The sequence below is a fragment of the Vulpes vulpes genome, chromosome 16 (genome assembly GCF_048418805.1).
Source record: "Vulpes vulpes isolate BD-2025 chromosome 16, VulVul3, whole genome shotgun sequence".
Lineage (NCBI taxonomy): Eukaryota > Metazoa > Chordata > Mammalia > Carnivora > Canidae > Vulpes > Vulpes vulpes.
The window spans coordinates 87,789,821-87,809,560 of record NC_132795.1 but is presented as its reverse complement, the minus strand read 5'-3'; positions in this window follow the sequence as shown (position 1 = coordinate 87,809,560).

Genomic DNA, 19,740 nt, shown 5'->3' with positions numbered 1-19,740 from the left:
AAGTCAGCCTGACTTTACAGCCACAAAATAACTACTATTGTATATATCCTCTTATTATGTGAATAATGAACATTAAGAAAAATGTCCTTCCTATAGAGAAGGTGATGGTTTTCGCTGGATATCAGTGGTAAAAAAACAAATAAATAAATGACATTATTGTGAGCGTTAAAATAGATTCTCTGCTATCGGTTGTCTGGACAGGACATTTACTCTTTCAAGCCTCAGTTATTCCATCTGTCGAAATGAAACACCTAAGTTCTTCTCTGCCAAGCACATTAGTCTACTGTCCTGCTACCATGAGACAATGAGTGCACCAGACGCACTCCTTCTGTTTTCCATTTGTTTTACTAGCAAGTGAGTTCAGATGGACATTTGTATCACAGGGAAACACCTTCACTGGCTAACTAAAAACTCAACAATCTTATGGAAGGAAATGGGAAGGAAAATCAATTCTTCCTTTTTGGCTGCTATAGGTCAGGATGCTATGGCCCAGCAGCTTCATTCTCAAACCAAAAAGCTTTCACAGGTGAAAAAAAAAAAAACAAGTACATAGCTATAATCTTGATCCAGGAGAGAACATACAGATATTTTCTGATTCAGCGAGACCGCGGTGTTTGAAAAGGCATGAAGAGTTTCCAGATGAAAGTCTTGAGCCCACTCCTGGCAGTTAACTGAGTGTCACGGGCAGCCCCAGCCCTGGCCACACGCACTTCGTCCCTGGGACCTCACAGGCCTTTGCGACACTGCGATTCAGCAAGAGAAAGAAATCGAGCTTCTGATTACCTTTCTCTTGCCTCTTTTCCTTTATGATCAAGGTGACTTATAAACAGCTGCAATAAAAATGATTTTTTTTTCATAAGCGTCTTCTCAATAATATCTCTGAGAAAGCAGAGAGGCTAAAAGATACGTGACATTCACAGATTTTGCCCCTGAAGCCACAAAATACACGCGAGCAATTTCTTCATTTGACCAAAATGAATGGTCATCACAAAAACAAATGTAACTTTGGTATCCCTGATTTGGCTGAGACAGCTTAAGGGCTCAAACTTAATAGACTTCTTCTGACCGATTAGGATCAGTGCGGGTTGCATCATCCTGCCGGAGCCCACAGCCAAGTCCAAACCACAGGCACGGAGCTGCCCTTGATCCATGACCTTAGCATACAAAACAGCGGGCTGGAGAATGTCACAGGACTCCCAGGGAAGGAACTTTGAAGACACTGTTCATTTTGCTGGTGGTCTTTCACAAAAGACAATTAAGCATTAAGAATAGATTGATGCTTAAATAAAATGCCTGACAGTAAAAGCACATTTCTATATTCCAAAGGCCCGAGAAAAGCTGTGCCTAAGAAGGGATTAGCTACTATCAGATGATATTACGACTGGATTAATGATGTTTCACATTCACTATATTTATAAAAAAAGAGAAGAAAAAAAGAATAGGAATCTTTTAAGGAGCAGATAAGTGATTTCTATAAACCTTGAAAGCTAAAAGAAAACTCCTTTTTAAAAGGACAGTAGTTATAATAGTGCAGTATTTATTTATAAATCCTTAATTGGAAGAATTTTTTTCTTGGAAATAAAAAAAAACAACAGCCATATATTTCAGGTAAATGGCTGTTAACATAGTCTGTGGACTGTGAGGAACGTGTGTGTGACAGAGAAGGAAGGTGGGGGGAGAGGGAAAGTCTCCTGTATGGATGCTTTATATTCCACTAGGTATTTTAAACCACTCTTATTTTAGGCAATTGTTTTTGTAATAGATACACTAAAGGTGATCATTTTATTTTATTGCTAGTCATTGCTGACTGAAATATTTTGCCAGATGAAAGTAATTACTATGACTATATTACTTCTCTAACCTGTTCTGTGTATTGGATCTCTGGTACTCATAGTATGAAATTCCTTTACCTTGTTTTAAAAAAAAAAAGTCATATGATGATGTGCTCTGACCTTACTTATATAAAGACATACCAGTTATTGTTTTTTTTTACTCTGTATCTTTACATCTCCAGAGGTTGCAGAAAAACTCTAACCTTGTGTAGAAATACAAAGATGAGAAAAATGTACAATGCAATGGCTAATGTCTGTGTTATAAGCAAGGAAACACAACAAATCGTTTTAGGTCAATGACAATAAATATAAGAAATCCATATCATATCCAAGAAAGGAAGGAAGGCTAGAAGGAAAGAAGGAAGATAGAAGAAAGGGAAGCAGAAAAGGCGGGAAGGAAGGAGTGGTGGAAGGCAGGAGACGGAAGAAGGGATCAAGGAAGCAGAGCTGATACCAACAAACTCAATCCCACCAATCAGCTGTCGGCCAGCATTACATATGGCTAAAATTTACATATTGGAAATCATGTGCTACCTACGTAGCTAGAACTCAGTCATGCAGATAGAACTATGCTGAATTTAGAAGCTTTTGTTTGGAAACACGGTCAAAAGAAAATACTACTGAAAAAAAAATAATGTCTGTTAGTTTTCTATTCTGACCAACTAGCTGCTCGTCTAGCAAATTCCACTGGAAGCTTCATGTCCTAATGTTGCAGCCAGACAGAGCAGCAGCATTAGATCCAGAAGTACTGATTACCACGGTAGGGCATGTGAAGTAGTGGTAGCTGAGTTCCCAAAAATGAGCAGAGAAGACAGATCTTCCTGTTCCCTTGATTTCCCTTCACAAACATGATCCTCCCATCCTCCCCCGACACCTGCCACCCCCTAATCCTACCCTGGGTCCATGAGTTTTCCTCGAGAAAGCCATTCGGCTCTCCATAGGGACTTGGTATTGATCCCAGAAGAAGGTTGGAGTCAACTCATTTCAGCTGCCAAGTTCAGAGAAAAGCCATGCTTTCAATGACACATATTAGACATCTGTGGTCCTGACTTGAACTTTTTTTGCAGTGATGAAAGACAGCACTAGACAAGGTTCTCATCTCTCAGGAGACAGGTGTAACGTTGCCACAAAGTTTCGTGGGTGTGATGCCACCTGAGAGTCACAACGTGTTGTGATTTTTCTTCTCCATTTTTTTTTCACTTTCAGATTTTTTTTTTTTTAATTGAAAGCATAGACCATGTTGGCCTGGGTCAAAGTCCTCAAAAAAGGCTGGCTTACTGGAGTCCTGCCAACATTACTGCCAAGAGTTCTAAGAGCTGTATTTGCTGCCAGAGAAAAGGAAAATCTTAATCCACAAAGCAACTAATAGACACGTCAGCTCAGTCATCCTGAAAGTCTTTAGTGCTGTCAGGGTATCCCTTACCTAGCCATACCTCCAAAGCCCTCAAACCGTGCCGGCAAGTGGTAGATGGGAGCCCAAGTCTCCTTCTGAACCCCCGCCGTTAATGAGAAACAATGTTTAGTAGGAGGTTCTAGCACAAGGCCCCAACGTTTCACCAAGTCTGCTTGATTCTACACCAAAATCACATAAAATGAACAACTTCACAATTGCTTCAGTCTGCAGGAATTAAGACCCTAATTCACCTGCCTCTAAAATAAAGCTTCCTCAAATCTGGTCACTCTGACAGCTACAGTAACTCCTGCTAGTTGAGAGCTCTGCACAGCTGCAGCCAGAATTGTGTTTGTTTATGTTCTTATGAGGGATTGGGGTTTGAGGCTTGAAAGGGAGATGTGGGCGGCGTAAGTAGCAGCGAGGCTATCTTTGAAGCTGCGGGAATGGACAGAGCCTCTGAAGGCGCCAGGGGGGAAGAGAGGAGAGCCAGGGGCTCAGGCTGAGCCTGTGGAGCATCCTCTCCGGCAAGGAGAAGAAGGAAGGGGAACACAAAGCGGGAGTGGGCGGCTGACCGGGAGCTCGCTGTGTCACAGAGGCCAAGGGTTGCCCACCGCAGACAGTCAAAGGATCAGTGGCCACTGTGGACCGACACGGATCGCTTTCAGTGGTGTGGCAGGCACAGAAGCGTGAGTACACGGAGGTTCATGATAAACTGGATGTGAAAGCACAGGAGTGGCACAACACCTGTTTGAGACGCTGCAAGTGCAGGGAGAAAAGTATAAGGTTACCAGAAGAGGCAGCAGGGCCAACAGAAGGCAATAATTTAAAGTGCAAATTATTTGCACAGGAAAAGAGCAAAAACATATTTGTAACCAGTGTGGGCTTACTTTAAAGTGAAAAATAGTTGTTATACATTAAATATTTTAAATACTTAGAAGTGAGAAATATTATAATATGACTATGATGAGAAAATTTGGTGAAAGAAGTATAATAAATAACATTTTAGCAGGTGCTCTTGAAGCTTCCATAGTTCTTTCATATATCCCCCAAAAGTCCTATGAGACAGATCTTTTTGTCATTTCTATTTTACAGAAACCAATCTGCCATGGAGTACAATTAGTTAGTGGTGGTGGTGGGACTTGTACCTTCTTGTGTCTCCCCCCCCCCCCATTTTTCCTTCTATACCAAATTAAGTCTTCAGTGGATGAAAGAATGACTAAAATTTTCTTTTTTTAAACAAGACTTTTAATAAATACATAAGATTTTTTTTCTTTATGTAAACGGATCCTCCTGCAGATAAATCCCACAACCATACACCTTAGTTAGCTCTAGCTCAAGAGTGTTAAGCTACCAGCAACTGGGTTAGAATTACCTTCCTTTATTCCAACGATTCCAACTGTAAAAGTTGTGACATTCCCTATCTCAATAGCAATGCCAGCAGGAAGGAAAGGGCTGCTAATATATAAATACCATGTGCCTACTCCAGTATTGCTCTCCTATGTGACATACGTAAAGACAACTAATTTTCAAAGACATTTCTCGTCCCTACACATCTACACATCAAGACTGACACATGCATTGCTGGTCTGCTGGAAGAATCGTATCAACTTTTTTAATACCAAAAAAAAAAAATCCAAAGTAAGATTTTTATAAAGGATAATTAAGCAAGCTAATACAGTAATAAGTGGAATACACAATAAGAATATGTACTAAAATATCTGCTTTGTGCAATGCAGAACTGGTGTTTTAGGAGATTAACAATTATGATCGCCAGTCCTCTTCTGATTCTATAATACTCCACACAATCTTTTTTAAATTACTTTATTAACCTTTCCTCCTAGCACAGAAGTGCCCGATTATAGATAATATTTCAAAATCATCTGAGGTGTAAGTGTGTTTGATTTGCTCGGTAATTATTTGTCTACTTTATTACACTGGCCGAGCACACAAGCTCCTTGACCAGCTTTATTTCAAGTCCAGTTAAGAATAGGGTCATATCATTTTGTGGATCACTCCCTTTGGGCCCCGACGTACATGAAATTTCCATACCGGGGATGGGGATGGTGCATAGAAACATGGTACATTTTTAAGCATGGAGAAATCATTCCCTGCCCTGTCATTAAAGGTTTCAGGCCCTGGGCTTAATGGAAAGAATGTTGTTCACAAGTGAAAGGAAGGTGTTTATTCCCCCGCATGATTAGGACGCAGGGCGTTGAGGGCTGAGCATGCAAATGCCCCTTGATGAAGTCTAAAAGCATATCACTCACATCCCTCTGGTGGCCTTACCCGGGGTCTTTATAATCTGTCCCTTGTCATTCATGGCACCTAGAACAACACTTCTATTTTGATCTGAATCATGAATGCATTTCCAGCATGTATTTTGACCCACTCAAGGCAGCAAGGAATGAGCAGGGGGCAACCACAAGGGGAGATGGCAAACATTTTCCTTTTAACAGGGGTCTGGAGGGAAGAGTGCTGCCTGGAAAAAAAAAATCACACTGGGTTTTGCAGAGGCAAAGTTTGCCTGTTCCAACTTCACAACTCAGGGGCAAATGAAGCTGATACTTACATGTTCTTAAGGAAGCAAATGCACTGAGATGAAACAGGGTGCTCGGCTTATTCTTGAGGGCCACCACCAGGATAAAAGCACAAAGCTGGAGGACTCTGCTTATTGTCCACAATCAACAAATTCTGAAATTTCCATATGGAGCAGGATTCCGGGGCTCTGTTAGTAATACAGGATACGGCTGGTCAGCTCAGTCACCCATGGAATTACAGTGTAGGGTATGGATGCCAGTATTTTAGACCCAAACCGAGCATAAAAAACACAAAGTAAAATTCAGTGTCAGCACAAAGTTGACAGCGAATGATTATAACAGCTTCGAAGCTTGAAAAAGAGTGTAAATAACTAGGATCCCCTGCGGGCTCACTCAGCCTGCATACATAACAACCGTGATGGACAGCCTCTGTGGTAAAGTCGGGGAAACGAGGCACTGGGAAGATGCAAAAATACCGCCAGCAAAGAGCCTTAACTGTCACCTTTCTGACTAAATCAGCTACTTTCATAGAGAGAGAGAAACAGAGCAGTGGGCTACGCCTTTGGAAGACCAATTGCCCTTTTGCCTAGGAAGCAGGAATGTTAATTATCGGCTCTTCTGTGGTTATCAAGGCACTGCAACCCCCAGCTTTTGCACTTCACGAACACTTTTTTCCCTGATCTTTAATCCTTGGTGCTTTTAGTCCACAAAAGATTGTTATTCAGAACAACTCTGCCATTTATAGAACGCAAAAATAAAGGCAAAAAAGAACAGTCGGCCATCCCAACTCAACTGTTAACTCACTGGAGCGCTTTGACTTGAAATTCAATTTTCATTCCTCTCTGTATGCTGAGGCACACCGACGTGCACACACAGATACCTGCATTCCACAGCGAACGGTTTTCACGTGCTAAAAAAAAAAAAAAAAAAAAAAAAAAAAAAACAAGCACATCATGGCACGCGGCCTCCAGCCTGGTGTAACAGATGCCAGCTTTGTGTGTACAGAGCCTCGTCATCACTTGTAACTCCTAAACTCAAAGGAGAAAAGAAAACAGCCAGGTCTCCTGCACACACCTAGCTAGCACTCCACAGGTCTGTAATTCATTTACAAGATAATTAATCAATTAGCAAATGATCCCTTTCCCCTTTGTTATTTATGCTGCATAAGAATTGCATCGCCAAATGAAATGGCAGGCCACTTGTATTGAAACTTTGCCCTTCAAACGCATTGGTCTTATTTATCTGAATTGAGCAGATGCTTTGCAGTGGGAGCCCATTGTAACTGGACTGTTTGCTATTAGAACCCGAGTAAGATTTAAGCTAAACAGAAGAACATAAATATGACATCCTATAGACATTCATGATGATCAACTGTGCTGTATCATCACCAGCCATTGCTACTTATTCATATAGGAAAAGAGGGAGAAAATACACTTGACATTGCTAAGAGGGGAACTATAGTTGCTGGAAGGAAAGGTGAAGATGGAGCTTACACACTTCCTGGCTGGAGAGTACAACTGTGAGGTCTTAAAATGCAATCAAATCACCACAATGTATGCATTCTGTTTACAGGCTCAACAATTCCCATTTCTTTCCGAGCTCCATATTATATCTGGTACCTCTTCGGAAGCAAAGATATCAGGCAGCTTTTGCTTTCAAGACTGGGTGTTTCTCACCAGGTCTCCCAGATAACCATCACCGAGGAGAAGGTCTAGGTGACAGCAATGGTACGATGGTAATTCCATCAGATCCTGCTCTGATCTGAGACTGGTCAAAAGAAGGAACGCCCATGCAACCCCATCCCCTTGTAGGGTGTCAGACGCCGCCACTGTAAAAGACGCAAGTTGAGCTACATGATTTTTTTTTCTTGTTGTTGTTGTTGCTCCTTGCACAGCTATTGTATTATGAATTTCTGCATCCTTCCATATTAACGCTGCTGCCAGGTGGGATAATAAAAAACATCTTCCCCCTCTAGCCAGGGTAAGGGTCTAAAAATATTTCAAAAGCCAAGAGTCCCCAGAATCATACAAACATTTCAGCAGCCAAATGAGCAGAAAGTCTGTTTCTGTTGCTGTGTTTTTAAGTCAACAATTATGTATTAAATTACTCCTGTGCACACAGAACAACAAAGGCATTTCGGGTCCATTTGTACAGGTGAGAAAATGGGTCAGCTATGTAACACTGAACCCCAGGTGTGCACATGGCAGAAAAATTCTGTCATCTATTGCTTTCATGGAGGACTTCTGGGGCAGGCTCAGAGCCCCACGTAGTCACTTGCCAAGGCTTTAATAATAGAACAGCTACAAGGAAAACTTCCCTAACCCTTTGCTCTGTTGAGAAAGGACTTAAGAATAAAAAGCATTTGAATGTTTTAAAAGGAACCGTGAAACTTAGTAAATGAGAAAATTAGAGAAAGGTCATTATAATATGAATGAATACCCTTAAAAACAAACAAACTAACCCCAAACCTTACTGTTCTTTTTATCTTTCTCAAAAAAAAGAAGGGTCAAATGCGTACAGAAGCAAACTCTACTTGTTAGCCATGCTGAGCAAAGCTGGATTTGTTCGCTCGCAGGAATAAAAAGCACAACAGTGAATCTTGGAGGCATTATTTCTTAGCAAAATTAGCATAACCCAGCACATCAGACTATTAAAATTTAAAAAGGATTTCAAACTGTCCTCGTATCATCAGCAGAGTCATGTCACAGATTTTTTTTATTGGTTCGGCAAGCTAGGTGTAATTGTATCAATATTTTAATGCTTGATGCATATTGCCTGTGATACATTGCTTGCATAAATAAAAAGCACCAATATTCAATTGCCAATGAAATAATCACACACTCTAGATCTTTATTATATCATGCATTATTTAATTACAATAATCAGAGTCCTTTGGAAGCTAAAACAAGATTAAAAAGGTTTTGTTTTATTGGATCTATATATTTGATTTAAACTTTACATGTTAGCTTTACATTAAGAATTTATAAGGCATCAGTTCAAATGGTGCTATTATAAGAGTTTATTTCTTTTATAATTAGTACAGTACTCTTAAAGTACTCCGACTACGAGAGATAATATTTCAGTATTTTAATGAGCTTTTTAAGTGTAATTGATGTAACAATCATTGAATTACACATTTCTACCTGAAGAATAATGAAGGAAACATTTTAATGAGAAATTTAATCATTATTAGCAAATGATCTACTAAACTGCCATTTGCTGACATTTAAAAGCTTAATAGCACAAACCTGTATTTTCCTACATCTGCATCAACATCAATGGCGATTACTTTTCTGTTACTCTGATTTCCCAGGTTAACTTTCCACCGTCACTAATTTATTTATAAATTTGAGAGAACTTTCTTTAACCCACAGTTGTCAGACCCTTCCAGAAAGTGTGGGGCTTGACACTTAGAGGGATAATTTAAATAAATTAGCCCCTTTTCCAGCCTTCAGCAGTTTTCAGCATAAAAGGGCTCTTTCTTGTGAGTATTCATGCTTGCATCAGCTTGATTTTGATGAATGCCCTGCGAATTCCCTGATAGTACCTCAGACAGAGAGATCTTAAACCGATGTCAACAAGGGGTTTTAAAGCTCCCTCATTTCGAGAACACATCAGCATTTGGAGAGGGGTAGACCTAAGTAAGAGGAGCCTACTATGCAGCTTTGCCAACTTCTGGGGTTGGGTTTTACTGCTGAGTTTACAGAAATCTCTGTGCCGTGGGGAGAAAGATTTAGAATGGAGGCGTCACAGTGGAGTCAGTAACCATGGGTTTAGGGGGGCATAAAAAGAACCACAAGATATTACCAGGTAGCCAGGATTTCTGTAACCCACTGTAGGTTAGGAGAGTTAGAAAAAAAGCTCAGCCTTCCAACTGAAGTGTCGGAGAGTCTCAGGACCTTCCGATCTTGACCAGGCATCCATGTGCCTTGCTAGCTCTGTAAGGGCCAGTCATTTCCACGACTCCTCAGTGGAGCGCTGTTCCTCTTACCGTGTGATTTGTATGATGTGGACCGTCCATCCAGTGGACAGAAAGGAGTTGAGGTAGACACACACTATTATGTATCCAGTGCATAGTGAGGTCTTTCTTTCTTTCTTTCTTTCTCTTTCTTTCTTTCTTTCTTTCTTTCTTTCTTTCTTTCTTTCTTTCTCTTTCTTTCTTTCTTTCTTTCTTTCTCTTTCTTTCTTTCTTTCTTTCTTTCCTCTTTCTTTTCTTTCTCCTTTCTTTCAAGTTTGAGCTCTGATTTGGAATCCTGACCATGACTGGGCCAAAGAGAGGGAGGAGAAAATGCCAGCATCTGACTCACACCAGTATCCTGATGATCACTGAAGTCCCTTTCAGTCCAGGCATACTAGGTTTCACCCAGCTACTAACTTTTTCCATCTCAGAATTCCCACAGCCCTTGATTTTTTTTTCTATCTCCTTAAGAAACTTGCTCTTTTTCACCTTGCATATGCTGTTATGGACTGAATATTTGTGTCTTTCCTCCCCACCATCCGCCCCCCACAATTCATATGTTGATATCCTACCATTCAATGTGATTAAATTAGGAGGTGGGCCTTTGGGGAGGCCATCAGGTCATAAGGATGGAGTCCTTAAAAATGAGATCAGTACCTCTACAGAGAAGGCCCCAGAGAGTTCCATAGCCCTTTCTGCCTTGTGAGGATACAACATAAAGAAGGTAGTCCGCAACTCTCTCCAGAACCTGACCATACTGGCACCTGACCTCAGATTTCTAGCCTCTGGAACTGTGAGAAATAAATTTCTTTTGTTTATAAGCTCCACAATCTATGATAATGTGTTATAGCAGCCCAAACTGACTAGAATAAATACCTGCTCTCAAAAAAGATCATTAGAATTTTAAAAAGAAAAAACTCATAATTTCTTATTTCCCTCATAACTGAGGGAGCTAGATTCTATGGTTGACTCTCCACAGCCAATAGCCTGGTGAAAGCTCCAGTCCTGGCAGGATGCGCTGGGCACCACACATGGTCATCTAACATTGGGTCTCTCTACTGCTTGTAAATGAGCAGGCAATAATAATGTTAGTAAATGGCCTAGAGAGGTTACAGCACTAAAGAAACTATGGATAGGCCATCTTTCAAGTAAAGGGCAGAGCTGAGAAACAATATCCCAGCTTATTTTTTTGTTTGGAGGGATCATGAGGCAGCAAGTGATTGTCGATATTGTTTATTACGGAAGATGTCATTGCCAAAACTCCAAAAGACAAGACTGACATACTGTATTGGACTATAATTTTAAAGTTAACTCACAAATCAATTCTGAACCTGTGGTGAAAAACAAAATTACAAAGAACTATTAATAAAGCAGATATTTTCTGATAATTACAGTATGATTGTAAATCCTAAATACTGTTGCCTATAAAGGCAGCCCATGTCTAGAAAGGATATAGGATAGCACTGACATCTTTTTAATTAAAATTTTTTTACATTTTTTTTTTTAAGATTTGGATATCACCTGTTCATAAGTATAATATGTGTTTTTAGAGATAAAGGACTACTTTCACATTATAATTTAGAAATAAATAAGCATATTTTTTCCAGATCTCTTATAACAGAGGGAAAGAAAAATACAATATGGAAGAAAACAAACGAATGTCTGGCAGGAAATATGAAAAGTATTTGCAGAGAAACTGAGTCAGGATTAGTTATTAGAAGTTTTTACCGAAATAATATTAGGATGGTGTTATTTAGTTGTGGTGTCATATACTGAGGCACCCTGAAATATTCCCATATGAGCTACCAATTTTTTATTAACATACAATTTTTGTTTGTTTGTTTACAATCAAGTTATAGTGATATCTATCCAATGGAGCAATTTCAGTAAGCTAGTCTCAGGAAAAGAAAAGTACAACGTGTTCCAAGGTAGAAAGAAGAAAGAAAGAAAGAAAGAAAGAAAGAAAGAAAGAAAGAAAGAAAGAAAGAAAAAGAAAGAAAGAAAGAGAGAGAGAGTATAGGGAGGGCAGAGGGAGGAAGTGTGGAAAGAAGAAGGGAAGGAAGAGCAAGGGAGAAAAAGAAAGAGAGAAAGAAACTGTAATGCACAACACTAAACCAATGCAAAAAGAAAAATAGAGTGTTTCCTAGAATGTGGAAGGATTTTGCCTCCTGAGAGCAAAATGGCCAGGACAGTAAAGAGCTCTATTCATATAGCAACACGGTGGTAAAGGCCAACCACATGAATTGTATGATAGTTTTGGATGCAACTTAATTCCTTCAAGAGTGCCACGAAATATTGTAGTATTCAAAAGAGTGCCATTAATGAAAAAGGACATATAGATGCAAATTGGAGAAAATAAGAAAAATAACTACTTCAAATGAAAAGTACTTTTTGAATGAAAGCATCAGTATTCTTAGAAGTATTTAGTGACTCTCTTTACCCTAATCATCCCAGTTTTATCCACTGTATTGGAACCCCAAAGATTCTAACTCATCCAGTTAGCAAACTAGATATAAACAAATGCTACTTTTAAAAATGCATTTCCAAAGGATCCCTTCAAAGATTGGGGGAGCATGAGATGAAGGTCATAAATGCCTCCTCAGAGCAGCCTCATGTTGCTGCAACAAAGGTGGTCAGTGACAGTTCTCTCTCCCAATAGCTGCCAAGGCCTGATCCCAATACAGGAGATTGTACCAATTATGTGAAAGCTTATCAAAGAAGTCAGAAAGCATGTTCAATCAAATTTCCTCTTACTTTGCTATCATTTAAGGAATTTTTTTCCCTCCAAAATATGAAAACCTTCTATGTAATCCCAAGTGAATATGAGTCCAGTTCAGGCTCTGAATCTACTTCATTGGTACATCTATTCCCAGCTTTGATAAAATATTTGAAATACATGCATGTACACCCACAGTGCATGTGCACATGTGCACACACACATGTTCTCTAGTGTCAATTGATTTGCTTGAGATACACATAACTAATTTTTTGGAGGGGTCCATTTACAAGAAAGAAGAATCATAACTCAGACTTTCCTCAGTTTTAGCTTAAATTTTCTTTTTCTCTTTATCTGAATTATTATTTCCTCTCCACCCCATCTCTGCCTTCTCATGGCCTTTTTTTTTTTCTTCAAGCCAGCCCAAATCCTTGGCTTTCCAAAGGACTTTGGTCGTCCACAACTTGTAAGCAATCTCCCTTCTTTAGAAATACCATAGAACATGCAGTCTGTATAATTCATACCTATCACACACAGCACACTATTTATTGCCTTGTATCAATCATTATTTTAAAAAGCATAGATAATTTCTGTATCATTAGACTGTACACTAAAGGGCAAGGCTATGCCATATATTGCAGCTATGAAGAGAAAGGGACCCACTGAATCTACTACTGTGTGCCCTGAGTAATGCCTCAACCTCAACCTTTTCTCATCTGTAGCTGGGAATAATAAAAGGATGTGTCTCATCAAGTTGTTCTGAGAATTGCATAAGATACTGTTTGAGGCACAGTGCCCTGCACACAGAAAAAGCTCAGCGAGAGTTAGTGGTCATCATTGCTGTTGTTAGTTACCATCTCTTTGCTTCTCGGTGCCATGCTCTGCACCTTGCATACCACATGTACTCAGTGGTAATATTTTTGATTGCCCGATGAGGGGGTATCTATGGTTTTGGCCATGCAATGTCTATTTCTCACTTATTCAATGGTTCCCTAATTTCTCTCTGCTATTGCTCACTCATTATGTCTGCCTACATACAGCCTTACCTCATACAGACTTCCTGTGGCCTAGTTTTAAGCCCATCATCACACCAGCCAGAGGAAAGTATGTGACACCAAGGGATTTCCTTATAACCAAACTTCCTTTCAACTGTTCTCATCTAGAAGTCATTCTGGGAAACCATTTAAGCATATAAAACAATCACAGTCTTTTTCTAGATTTGACAAAACCCCTGGTACTGAGAGAACACTCTACTGCCATCCCAGAAGCCCTCATCTCTGGGAAAGCACAGACAGCTCTAAGAACTTATCCAGTGGCCCTTCCATTTGTGGGCTGCACCATTTCACTGTTACTGGAAATTCACCGTCAGTTAAGCATTCCAAGAGGATGCTTAGTAATTGCTGTTTGAAGAGTAATATGAGTTGCATTTGAGTTTGGCACATGCAGGCATGTTTAAGAAATGGTGGTACAAATTTCTTCCCAGTATATTTATTTACCTGAAGAATCAGGCTCTCCTGGGAAAGCAGAGATATTTGCGCTAAGGCAGCGAACCACTTCAAAAGAGGGGCTCTTCTACCAAGATGAATGACTGAACCCCAGCACTTTGTGGTTACTTTATCCTACATGGGCGCCAGTCACATGGGTTTTTATTTTGTAGTTCTGTGAATAAGTAAATCTTGTTTTCCCCTATCTGTCCTCCATGGATTAGCTCCAATGTTACTTCTTTTGACTCCTGGGGTGGGATGCCTACAACAGGAGGGGAGACAAGAACAAAGAATGCTCCTCAGAACCTCACTGAGTTACTCAGCAGTGGTAACAATAGTCTTTATCCTGAATGATACTCCCCTTGGCAAAGGGTATGGGGAATCCTGGCACAGGTATTGTTTAGCATTAGCTGTCCCGGTAGGAGGGGTGCCTTTAAGAGGTGAGGCCACCCTGCATTGGTGCTTCCAGTGTATACAGTGGTACCTTAGACATCAGGCATGGGAAGGGTGGATGCCTTCATCAGGGGGCATGAGAGCTGTTATCCTTACAGGTGCCAGTGAATTGTCATCCTTTCGCTGTGGCAGGAGACACATAATCATGGGAAACAGTAGTGGAGGGGAGGAAAATGAAGACATCTTACCCTAAGAGAAGTAGTGTAAGAAGCATGAAATAAGGTGCCCTGGAAATTCCCAGCACCAGCTTTGGGAGGAAGCTGGATATGATCATAAAGCATAGAGAGGAGGAATCCAGGAAAACAGTCTCTGATGATTGTTACTGTGATTCTGATCTTCCTCCGGACAGTCTAGGCCTGTGAGCCTAGAGTTACATAAGCTTGAAAAAGCGACATGCTTGGAAATATGGGGAGACATGGCTCTGCTTGGCCCCGAAGTGAAAATATTAATTTTGAATTAAAAAAAAAGTGCTCTTTTTTTTTTCTTTTTCAAAAAATGACATCCATTTCAATGTTAACAACCTAAAACCTTTCAAAACATGGTGTGAGGACTTAATGCTGTCTTTTGTAATTGCTGAAACTTTTATTGAAAATGTTTGGTCCTAAGCCCTGAAGATCAGTCATACAAAAGTGAGCGACACATTTAAAAGGCAAATGATCCTGTGAAATGTCAGGCCCAGGAACAATTTTGGAGCTGCAGTTGGTAAAAACTGACAAAAATAAGTACTGCATGTAAGCAGTAAAACTTCTCACCAAGTCCGCAAAACTTTATACATGATTTTTGGAGCCTCAGATTTAGCTGTTTGTCTCTCAGATCAAAGCCATGGGTCTGTTAAGAAAAACCTATGTCTATTTTTATGGCATGACTTTTGTTTACAGGAGCATAATATAGAAATAGTCTATATACAGGTTTGGTCCTAAATGCTAGAGAGAGTAGGTGGGATTTGTGGGGCGTTAGTATTATCAGGACAGACTCCTTAGCAGCTTTTCTTGCACACCTGATTTCTGCCAGGGACTACCAATTGCTCATTCCTAGCAAACACACATAGGTCACTGGGGTTGAGAAAGCTTCTGGCCCATCAGTGTTCATAGTTCAAAACCGAAAACTCAGACTTTGGGTCCTAGATTTTTGTCCCCAACAAGAATGCTAACCTGTCATTGCTTCTGACCAAGATGGAATAAAAGTGACCATATTTAACCTCTGCCTGAAAAAAACTAAACATAGCAGATAATACTAATGGTTTTCTAGATGCTAGAAATCAAGGAATGGGCAGCGATCCCTAAGCAATGGGAACAAATGAGATGAGCCCTACAATTACCATTAACAAAAGCTTTGACAGAGTTTCCAGACTGCCCTAGAGAGAGGGAGCAAATTCCATGGTCCAGAAGATAGAGCTGGGTATGGGGAGACACAGGCAGCAAGAGCTCCCAAGAGAGTTCCAGACAAGAGAGGGCTGTCAGAGAAAGACTCTGGGAGATCTGCAGACAGGCTCTTGAGTATTTAGTAGAGTATTTACCAGCACGGGTCTGTGATGAAACTGAGACGGGGGAAGAAGCAACCAAAAGGATTAGAGAAAACAGACAGAGCTGGGAGAGGGCCTGCTCTCACCAACACTGAAAACCTTGTAATTCACAGACCATTGTGAAGAGCGCACAGAAGCTTCTTGCCTCACTAGTGGGAAATAACCAGCCTTAGCCTGCTCTGGACTCATTTAAAGACCTTAAAAGTAAGACCTTTCAAATTTAAATTTCCAGGTAATTCAGTTGTGTCCCAGAACAAAAGGTACAAATGTTTATGGGAACACAAAAATAACCAGCACTCAACAGGGTGAAAGATTACCAGATATGCAAAGAATCAGGAAAATGTTACCTTAATGCACAATAAAATCAATAAACTAAAAAAAAACTAACCAAAAATAACACAGATGTTAGTATCAGAAGACAAGGACATCAAGCAGTTATTCTGACTTTATTCTGTATGTTCACAGAGTGAAGAAGAGAAATAAAGGGTAAAAAGACCAAAGACTCCTATGGGCGAAACAAATCTGGATGGGATTAACAGCATGTTAGTCATTGCAGAAGAAAAGATTAGTGAATTTGAAGACATGACAATAGAAACCACTCAAAATAAAAGAGAAAAAAAAATTTTAAAAGCATCAGTAAGCTGAGGGCCAACTTCAAGCTGCCTAGCATACATGTAATTGAAATCCTCTAAAGGAGAGAAGAGGGATGGGGCCAAAAAGGAAAGAAATAATGGATGAAATATTTCTAAATTTTCTATGAAAAGTATAGAATACAAATCCCAGAATTTCAATGAATCCAAGTATAAGAAATACGAAGAAAACTAGTCCAAAGTACACCATAACCATACTTGTCAAAACCAATGATAAAAAGACAATATTAAAAGCAGCCAGAAGAAAAAGCCACATTCCATACAGGGGAACAAAGATGAGAATTCTTTTTTTTTTTAAGAAGAGAATTCTATCAGATTTCTCTTCAGAAACAAAGTAAAGGAGAAACCAGTAGAGCAACGTCTTTAAAGTACTGAAAGGAAAACCGCCCCATAAACCCAGAATTCTATACCTAGGGAAAATACTTTTCAAAAATACAGGTGAAATAAATATTTTTTTTCAGATGTAAAAAAGCTGAAAACTTCAGGACTAGCACTTTGACATTATAAGAAATGTTAAAGAAAGCCAGCCCATTGGGAAAAAGGAAGATAATACCAGATTAAAAAAAATAAAAAAAAGATTGTCTACAAAAAGGAAGGCACTGGACATGGCAACAAATGAGCAAATACGTAACAGAGTTTTCTTATTAATTAAATCTTTTTAAAAGATAACTGTCTCAACAAAAGTAATAGCCATGAGGTGTGTGTGGGTCCTATAACACTTGTATGTATAACACTTCCTCACAGGTATGACATCAATGGCATAAAGACTGAGCAGGGACTGCGAATTTTGTAAGATTCATATATTCTACAGGCAGTGGTATAGCAGCGCTTTATGTAGAATGTGATCCATTGAAAGATGTGTACCAGAAATCCTGAAGAAAGCACCCACACATAAGAGTTAGAGCTATTAAGCCAGCAAAAGAGATAAAAATGAAACCATAAATAATACTTAACCTAGAGGAGAGCAAAAGAGGACGAAGAAGTGAACAAAGAACAGATGAGGCAAACAGAAACCAAACAGAAAGATGACAGACTTAACTCTAACCATACCAACGATCTCATTGACTGAAGATGGTTTGAACACTCCAAGTAAAAGGCCCAGATTGTCAAATTTAATTAAAAAAAATTGTGGCCTATATGTCATTTACAAGAAACACAATTTAAATATAGAGAAACAAATACTTTAAAAGTAAAAGGATGGAAAGAGATATCCCATTCTAATGCTAATTAAAAGAAAGCTGGAGTGACTATATTAATATCAAACAAAGCAGATGCCAGGGTAAAGAATATATTAGCAAGGGTAAAGAATGTCATATCATAATGATAAAAGACTCAGTTCGTGAAGAGGACATAAAAATCCTAAATGTTCGTGCACCTAATAATAGAACTTCAAAATACATGAAGCAAAAACTGAGGATTCCTTGGAGAAACAGGCAAATACATAAGTATAATCTATGATTTCAATATCCCTTTCTCAATAATTGATAGAACAAGCAGACAGAAAATCAGTAAGGACATAGAGACCCTATAATAGTATCAACCAAATTGACCTAATTGAGATATATATGTATATACACTCCACCCTATAAACATCAGAATACACATTCTTCAAATACATACCAAGATAAACCATATTCTGGGCCATAAAGCATGTCTCAACAAATGTAAAAGGATTCAAGTCTTGCAAAATGTTTTCTAACCATGAGAAAATTAAACAGGAAATCAAAACAAAAAGATTTCTGAAAAGTTTCCTTACATTTGGAAAATTTTAACACATTTCTAAATAAACCATAGATCAAAGTGGAGATCAAAAGAAAAACTAGAAAGTAATTTAAACTTACTAAAAATGAAAACACAAAGTACCATTAAGTTGTGGACTCCAGTAAAGCAGTACTGGGTACCGGGGAAGGGTATCAATAACAAGAAATGTCTGTATTAGTAAAGAATAAAGGTTTTATTTATTTATTTACTTATAAAAGATTTTATTTATTTATTCACGACAGAGAGAGAGAGAGAGAGGCAGAGACACAGGCAGAGGGAGAAGCAGGCTCCATGCAGGGAGCCCAATGTGGGACTCGATCCTGGGACTCCAGGATCATGCCCTGGGCGGAAGGCAGGCACTAAACTGCTGAGCCACCAGGCATCCCCAGAAGAAAGGTTTTAAATTAATAAACTCACCTTTCACTATGAGAAATAAAAACACCACCACACACACATAAGATAGAATAAATTAAACAAAATAAGCAAAAGAAAGGAAATAATAAATATCAGATAAGAAATCAATGAAATGGAAAACAGAAAAATAGGAGAGAAAATCAGTGAAATCAAAAGCAGATCCTTTGCAAAAAAATAAAACTGCTAATCTTCCAGCCAGACTAACTTGTAAAAGAAGTCTGTAAAAGAGAGGGAGAGAAGACATAAATTGCCAATTTTAGGAAAGGGAGAGGTAACACCATTAAAACTTTCAGTATATTAAAAGGATACAGGAATATTAAATCAATTTTATGTTAATAAATTCAACAACTTAGACATAACAGGAAAGTTCCTTAAAGAAACAAACTACCAGAACTCACCTAAGAAGAAAAAGATAATCTGAAGAACCCTATGCGTTTTTTTTTTTTTTTTAAGTAACATTTTTAAGTTTAAAGCTTTCCTGCAAAGAAAACTCCAAGACGACTTCACTGTTGAGGTCTTCCAAACATGTAAGAAAATAATACCATTTTCGCACAAATTCATCTAAACATTGAAAAGGAGGAATCACTTCCCTTCTCATTTTAGGAAGCCATCATCTCCGCAACAACAGAACCAAAAATAGATATTACAAGAAAGCTATGGATCAATATTCCTCATGAACATGATACAATTTTTTTTTTTAATTAGCAAATGGAATTTGCTGGAAAGATTTTGCTTGAGTAACAAAATACATCAAAGTTAGTAAGACCACACAGAGTAAGGCCTATGATCCTACAATGCTGTCAACTCCTCCAGTAAAATAGCATTTTATATAACTAAGTTTCTCATTTCCACAAAGTCAGAAAATCATTAATTCTCTTCATTCACTAAAGTGACTATGGTTTGGCTATTAAGGAGTGTTTAGAGCACAGATTCTGAAGTCAGACTGCCTGGGATTAAATTTCAGCTCCACCTCTTACTACCTTCATGACTTGGCAAACATTGCCTAACTTCTCTGTGCGT